Source organism: Oxyura jamaicensis, chromosome 2, assembly GCF_011077185.1.
Source record: "Oxyura jamaicensis isolate SHBP4307 breed ruddy duck chromosome 2, BPBGC_Ojam_1.0, whole genome shotgun sequence".
NCBI lineage: Eukaryota > Metazoa > Chordata > Aves > Anseriformes > Anatidae > Oxyura > Oxyura jamaicensis.
The window spans coordinates 45925268-45933738 of record NC_048894.1 but is presented as its reverse complement, the minus strand read 5'-3'; positions in this window follow the sequence as shown (position 1 = coordinate 45933738).

Genomic DNA, 8471 nt, shown 5'->3' with positions numbered 1-8471 from the left:
CAGCCAGGCAAAGCCCCTGCACCCAGGAGCTCACCACCTTGGCCTCCAAGGACCACAGGCTGCCTGGCATGCTGTGCCATCATGCTGTGATCACAGCGCAGGTGAGACCCAAGTGGGTCTGAGGATGTGCTTCGATACTGTGTTTGTACCACCTGGGAAGCTCTGCTACACTGGTGATGGGATTGAGTGCCTTACAGGAACCAGAGGCACTTGTATCTTTTCCTTCTAGCTTCAGATCTGAAATAAAACCTTTGGGAGCAAACCTGTATTTTTTTCTGTATTGCATTTGATCTCCTTCCTTCTCTGTGAATAGGAATGCATTATGATGCATGGATTTTCAGTTAAGACATGCAAAGCAGATAAAAACTTGAGGTGATTAAATCAACAGGTTACGAACATGCTAGCATCACACAGGAAATTCAAATCATAGAGCTGTTTTCAGTGTATGGTACAACTGAGAGCAGAAGTTGGCTGGAGGGTGGAAATTACCTTAATTTCTGTTTTCAGGACAAGTAGAAACAGAATAAAAACACATCCTACATTTCAAAATCATCCTTGCCCCTGTGAGGAGCACTCTGCAAGGCATTCAATATTTGTTTCACTCTCATCCAGAAAATTATGTTTTACCAGAAGCTATCATTTTCAGCCATGTTGTACTTTGTCTTAGAGCATCACAGAAAAATATAATAATTTTTACACAGATATGCGTAAGTGCAATTATTAAAGGCCTCTGATTCAGCTTTGTCTTTCTCTGAAAATTCAGCTAGACTTCCTCTGTCAGCTGGAAATACATATTCCTCATTAGTTTTTGGTGCTGTTTTTTATTTCTATTTTTATTTTTATTTTTTTTCTTTTGAACTGAGCACTGGAATGAGTGTCTGCAGGGGAACTTTGCCTGTTCCCCTTGCAGGCAGTGGAAGGAGAGGCAGCAATGGGAGCTGCACCATGCTGGGTGTTACACCAGCTCTTCCTTGAGCACAGACAGCAGACAGCCCCCTCACAGCTGATTCCTGGCATTTACATAGAAAAAGTGAGGTAAAGCTCATCTTTATTGGGAAGGTGCAGTCCCATTAGGGGTGTACAATATAGCCTAGAGGCTCACGAAGAAGGCATGCAATGATGGGACCTATCACAAGGCATGCAATGATGGGAGCTACCTCTGGAGCATCTTGGTCTCACTTCATTCAAGCTCCTGCAGGAGCTTCTGGGCTTCACAGCTTGTTCACCAGGTTTCTCAGGAAAAATATAAAGTTTTTAGCTACCCAGGCAGCAAAGGTGAAGTCAGAAAATCAGTTTCTGTTCCCTGGGTATCTACTTCCTTAATCAATGTCTTGTCTCAATTTGGGACAGAAAAAAGTAAATCCCAAATGTGACCTTTTTTTGGCAGAAAGGGATTTTAGTTTTTCAATCAGATTTATGCAGCAGCCTTTTTAATTTAAAGGAAGCTAAAACACTTTAAATAATGTTTCTCCTGCCCTAACTATGACTGGCACCAGTCTAGGAGCACACCTTCGGAGTCACATGCAGGAGCTGGGCAGTAGCATCCTGGAAGTTATAATTAGGATGTGGGCTTGGCCCAAAATGCAAACAGATATGGACAGCATGGTCGGCACTGAACTTCTTGTCTATCTTAGAGGAGCTTTGCACATGGTAACAAACTCCTTCAGGACATGGGCAAAATACTCAGAGTGAAACCAGGACATATGCAGACAGACTGCCATGGCCCCTACCTGAGTTTTGCACTGACTTCTCTCCATACACACCCAGAGAGCTGCACGTGGACTCTCAGAGGACCAGCCTCCCCCATGGCCTCATCTCTGCTCCAAATAGTGCAGTGCCAGGTTGCTCAGTGTGCCTTAGACACCACACTATGCATCCTGACTGCACCCTTAGAGCACTGCAGAGGTCACTGAAACCTGCAGGATTTTTGCTGCTGTAAGATGCTTTAAAAATCTCAGCTTCTTTCCCGTAAGAGGTCAGTGGGGCTTCCCTTGCCCAGTTCAATTCTATAGAGCCCCAAGAAGGCTATCTACTCATGAAAACCCTTTCTCAATTTTTAAAGCAAAATCTTCTCTGGAGTTGGTGTTGTTTTCTGGGACTGGTGCTTACACCTGTGCCTTACAGGTTTCAGAAGGCAGGTGTCATGCACTCCATAAACCCATCTCTTCGGTGGCCTCCTGTTGCCCCTGAGCTCTGCCTCTCAGTCCTGGCCATCAGCCCTGTGAAAACACATGTCTAGGGAGGAAGAAACATCTCAGATTAAGAGCCAGGACCCCACTCCTGACATTTACATATGTGTTAAGTTTACATGCCAAGTACCGCTACAGTCAAGGCAGGGACAGCCCATGGTGTATATATATATACACACACAGAACTAACACTTGTGGGACTTGCCATGCAGAGAGCAATGCTTGTTAGCCCCAGCTGAAGTGCTGCCACAGCATTGCTGAAGCAGCAGCCTTCCCCCTCATCCAAAGTGGCTGTGCGGGTACAATTGGCAGCAAAGTCTGTTTTTACAATGAGGAAGAGGTTATGATGTTTTCTTCTTGCCCTCTCCAGCTTCTCCTTTCCCAAAAGCTGCAAACACACCCTCCAGACCCTTTATTACAGTTTCACAATAGCTTCCTCTCTTCTAGAGGTTGGAGGGGAAAATATCTGGCATTTGCACTCTGGCACTGCTTTTGAATGGGTAGTTACCTTTATATCCATCCCAAACCTTGTGTCTGGGCAGAAGAGATGGCAAGGAACAAAAATGCTGCAGCGGGTGGCCTGCTGGATGTGCTGGATTTTGACATGTCCATCCTGGGGCACCGCAGCAGCCCCTCTCCCACCACCCTGCTAGTTTGCAGGACCTTGGCTGTTATGCTGGAAAGCACAAGCAGAGCCCACGGCTCTTTGCTCAGCAGGTTTCAGTGGCAGCAGCTATCCAAGTGCTTGGGCAGGAGCAGCATCAGCCAAAGAGACCTGCGTGGCACCCAGGCTGCAGTTGTCCAGAGGAGGCCTCGTGCCAGCACGGTTGCAACTCTGGGTGTCCCTGGCACTCCCTTGGGGAAAGGGGAAGGGGCAATCTGGCCTCTTCATTTGGCTGGCTTTTTGTAAATGAAGAAATATCAGTGTCTGGCACATAGTTGATTTCTCTTAGTAGCTACATTCTGGCAAGGCAGCTGGTGCTGGAGGCCTTCTTGCAGGCCAGACAGTGATGTGACATACCTCTTTCCCATCTGCTCCACAGAGACTATAAATGCTCTGTTACTCATCTGTGAAAAGAGCATCACTCTGGTTAGTACTAGCTGATTTTTTGTTTTGTTTTGTTGTTTGTTTGTTTTGCTGTTTTTTGTATTGTCAGATTAAACAGAGCAAATCGACTTCTTACTTCCACTACCAAGGCAGAACATATCTGTAGGTTTCTACTGCCAACAAAGCGTTGTCACAGCCACACAAGATGTCTCTATGTTTAGATATATCTGTATACTCCCCATGATATACTGCAAGATCGGGCTGCTCGTAAGAGAACTCAGACACTATGCCATATGTTTATTTACCAAACTTAAATCTTCCTAAGAGTTCTATTGAGTAAAATATGTGTGAGGAAGTTAAATCTATTCTTTCACAAATTATTACAGACACAACAAAAATGATGAGCAGGGCAAAAGAGTGCATTTTACTCTTGTGAGAAATAATTGCATGTCTTCTCTCTAAAACTAATGCCTCCACATAAAATTCATGAATTCGTTTTTATGGTTACGGACAACTTGCAGAACATGGTTGTTTTTTTCTGTGAAATTCCATTGCTACTGGTGTATTTAAGATATAAACACTCAATGTGTATCTTTTTCTATATAAATGATATGCCTAAAGAATCTGTGTACAACATTTCAGGTGGGGAGAGCAGCATCCTACAGTCCTGCTCCATGCAGCTTCACAAGGTTTTATTTCAGGAAGAGGCTGTACTGACTGATGGAAGCCCTGGCTGCCTTGGGACATCCATTGCTGCTGCTGGGCCTCTTCCTGCAGGAATGATGCTGAAATGTAGGGAAAGCAGCCCATGTTCTGTGAGCCTCAGTCACTCAGTGCTCTCTCGAATGGGCACACTGCAGCTTTGTGAAGACCAAGACCTGACATATGTGTACAGAGGGAGAAGGTGACAGCATGGTGTTTGCTTATCATCAGGTTAACTTTGCTGGCTGTTTTATTATCCCTGCTTTTCTCAGGGTGGCAGCTGCTCTGTGGTCTCACAACACTTTGGACAAGGCAGCCTTTTGGCTTTGGTGCAGATCTCTTGAGGCTGTGGACATGAAGAGCTATGACTGTTAAGGATGTGCATCTGAGTGCACCTTGCTGTCGCTCTGCTGTCACCTGTTACTGAGCTGCCAGGCACACAAAATCACCGCTCCCCGTTGCAGCCAGTGAAGGGGACAATGCTAGGAAACCAAATGAAACAATAAAAATACAAAAAAGAGAAACCACTCTGCCCACCGCTGACCGCTTATTTCCTTTACATCTCACAGAAGACAGCACGCAGTACCCTCACTGCACCTGATGGCTGGCTGTCCCTGGAAAGTACCAAAGGCCAATGTTGTTCTCCAGGTTAAATTTGGAATTGGAGAGAAAAGAGAAACGTGGGGAGGTTGAATGTGTGACAGCTTTTAAAACAACCTGATGGCAAGATACAAGAGGCAACTGGAATGGCCTGAGGATTTATAGGGCTGAAACCCAATGCTGTTTTAAATGGAGGGGGTGAAGCCTGAGGCTTCATCAGACCCTGGAAAAGCAAAACTTGACTTTTCAGAGTTAAAATGAAGTTTTATACAGACAAAAGACAGAGCTGAGGAGTTTTCTTGTGTTAGGCTGTTTCCAAAACAGTGCCGTTGTTTGTCAGTTCTCTTTTGGATATGCTGATGAGTTAATGCAAAGCCAATTGCATTTAATGAAACAGACCCATAGTTACATCCGGAGAACTGTTTATGATAACAATGAGGCAATTAATAACTTGCACCAGAAAAAAGAAATCAACCACAGCCAAAAACACTCCTGTGCTGTTTTAGCCACCACTTCCCCAAAATTCAGCACTTCCCCCTCACGGGGCATGTCTACTCGTGGGTTTGAGGCAGGCCAGAGGCACAGCTTAGGCAAGGTGCATTTGCAAAAGCTTTATTTTAACACAGAAACTCCTCTCCTCAGATATTTTCCCCCAGCTGTTAAGAAGGGCTGTGGAAACGATGGCTGTGTGGGCTACTCCTGTGATTGTTTCAGTCCAGGTGGCACTGAACTGTGCCGACTCTGTGCAGCTGTGTGACCCACCTCTGAGCACCTCAGCCCATGCTTTCAATAGGCTTTTCAGAGAATAAATCCTTTCCCTTGACTGCCCCTGTGAGCACAGCTGTTCCTTTCAAAGGTTTAGGCAGAAACATTGCTTCTTGAAACATTCAGACGGAGCCCAGCAATTAGGGCATGAAGATCCCGCTAGGCAAGGCTTGCTGTCATGCCCCCAAGGTCTTTTTTTGCCAACATTTTCCTTGTCCCCTTGTACAGAAGATTCATTGTTGCTGTAAGACTCAGCTCAAAAGGCTTTATGCCAGTGCAACCACTGCACTTTGCAGAAGGCATCTGCCCATTTGGCAATCCATGCGGTTCACGCACACATCCTTCAGCGCCCAAGTATGAGCAAGCAGGTGGGCAGCGAGTCCCCTGGGAAAAGCTGTTATTTAGCCAAAAGCCCGATGCAAGGCACATTCCACAGCAGGAAGGAACACTGGGAGCTCTGTGAGAGAGGCATAGACGGACCGAGACAAAATCTTGATATTCCAGTTCCTGAGGCATTTCACAACACCTCCGGCCATCTGTCCTTCAATGCGATTTTGTGGTAAGTACAGGGAGGGCAGACAAGACTTTATGCAACAAGGGCTGGCAAGCCCTTCGTCAAAACTGCTCCCCGTCTCCTGGGCCACACTGTGGGTAGCTCAAGTCTCTCAGGATGTCGTCTATCCTGCTCAACTCACATGGCAGAGGTGAGTTTGTCTTCTTCAGTGATAGCATGCTCTCTTCCAGCCAGGAGCATTAAAAGAACAGAGAAGCAAATCATGTCAAGCAACCACTGTTGCTCCTCTTACACAGAATCACGTTTGTGAGCTGGAAAGTCTGGCTGACTCCTTCCCCCAGACTGAAGGCTGGAAAACCAAACAGCAAGAAGCTGAAGGCAGTAATGTAGTAAGTAGCTGTTCACATGAGTTTTCAGTCTTGCGTAAAGGCCAAATAGTCTAGTAAGTCTGTACACTTACCACGTGATCCTTGTACACTCACCCTTTTCAAATTATTCATTACTTAAAACAGATTTTAATTACATTTCTGGATAATAGTGCAGAGGTAAATCCACTTAATTATCCGTGCTTGACCTGAAGGATCCATGTGGGACGCAGAGCTGGCTACAGGGCAAGGAGCAAGCCTTCACCCTCAGCTTCCACCAGGCATTTGTAAGGCAGTGCGGTGCCTGCACAACTGAGCATGCATTTGCAAAACCACCTGGAGTGCCTGCAGAGGCTGTTCTTTTGCTGGGCACAAGGCAGCCACGCAGGAAAGATATGCTCAATGCAGAGCGCTTGGGTCTGGAGCTCTTTGGTGGCCTCTGTTTCTCAGAAGATGCAGCCAAAAAGCCACCACACTGTCATGGCTGTGTGAAATGAAGCAACCAAACAGTTTCTAAACTGCTCCTGAGCTTTGTTCCGGTTCTTCTGCTAACTCTGCCCTAGCTGAGCCTCAGGACCCTGCACTGCCGAGCTCTGGATGCTGATGATTTGAGGCTTCCTGGAGGTGGATGCAACAGCTCTCAGTGTGGACTCCCAGCTCAGCCTGAACTGAAACGCACATTATTTCAGAGCAATTCCTATGTTTTCTTCCTTTTTGTCACAAACTACTGTTTCTTTTTTTCTGAAACACACTGAGATTCTCTTTTACTTCAGAATTTCTGCAGCACTGAGAAGCCCAGCTTCTGCCAAACCCTATTGCAAGCTTTGTTGTATGACACTAGCAGGAGCATTATGTGGTTAATATGAGCAAAATAAGGTTTGCAGAAGATGGTTTTAATCATCAGCTGACATAGATTGAAAATACAACCAAGATTCTTGGTGTAGATCAGCCTCAGAAAGCCCTTCACTTTTAAGCTCTCTTCTGTCTTTGAGATACCCAGCGGCTCAGCTCCCTGTTTACCACGTTGTCTTTTCCAAACAAAGTCTTTTGTTCTGGCAAAAGTTGGTAACAATTGCTGCAGGTGCAGTCTTGCTGATAAAGACTTTCATGTGGAAGACACCGGCCACAATACAAAATGGGAACCTATATGAAATAAATTAGTAGGAATGGATCATGACAGTAACTAACTACAGCTTTTGGAGGAACTTTGGGGTAGTTCTCCATTAAGACTCATTTACCAGGGGATTTTCAGCTGAAGTAAATTTGTAGCATTTTACTGTCTTGAATGGAGCTGCTCAAATTCCTAGCTTGCAAACTGTCATTTTTTTTTTTTTTTTAAATCGTGTTCATAATCTCCTGTCTTTTGCAAGTCAAAATTAGTTCTGTGGAAATGAGTAAAACAAACAAACAAACAAACAAACAAACAAAAGGAGCAAAAAAAGAAAGGGAAGCCAAATCCTAATAATTACTGCTTGTATCTGGTCTGGGAATTAAACCATTATTGGTGCAGAGATGACTATCAAGTCAGTATCTCTGCTTGTTTTGGACCATGACACAGAGCTGTGTCATTTCGATGAGTAACCCAAGTGTCTGTGGGTAGGCAAAGAAATGCACTTAGTTGTATGTTGCAGTGCCTGGAGTTCCCTCTGTATCCTCCAGAAGCCAAACCTGATTCCTTGCAATATCTTTTCTCTACACTCATCCTAGAGGGCGGCCTGTAAAACAAAAGCTTGGTTTTGTATTAGGCTGCTTTAAAAATGGACTATTTATTTGCTTTTGGACAACGTCTTGGCAATTCTTCGACTCATCAGGTTTCTAAAAAGACTGGCAATGATTTTGCTTTTTGTCTTAGCTCAGGCACAAGGGCACTGACGTGTTTATGAAGAAAATTGAGCTCATTGTAATCCATAAAACTGTGAAGTATAAGATCCATCAGGACTGTGCTTCCCTGGGCTTCAGATACCATGAATCTTTACAACAAGACCAGCTGAATTGACAAGAGCCCCTCACACAGCTTGCCTGCCCTGGCTGTGCGAAGTGAAGATGCACGTCTGGGTGCAGGGGGGCTGGTTAGCAGTAGGTGGCACGCTTGAGCAGGGTGAACCTCTGCCTTTCCTGGACAACCCAAGAAATGCCTTGCAAGAGATTTGGGCAGCTGTAGCTCTTTTCCAAGGGGAAGATGCTTAGCTGAGCATCTGCTCTTCAGCTGGCAGGTCCAATGACATCTACATCTACATCTACATCTACATCTACATCTACATCTACATCTACATCTACATCTACATCTA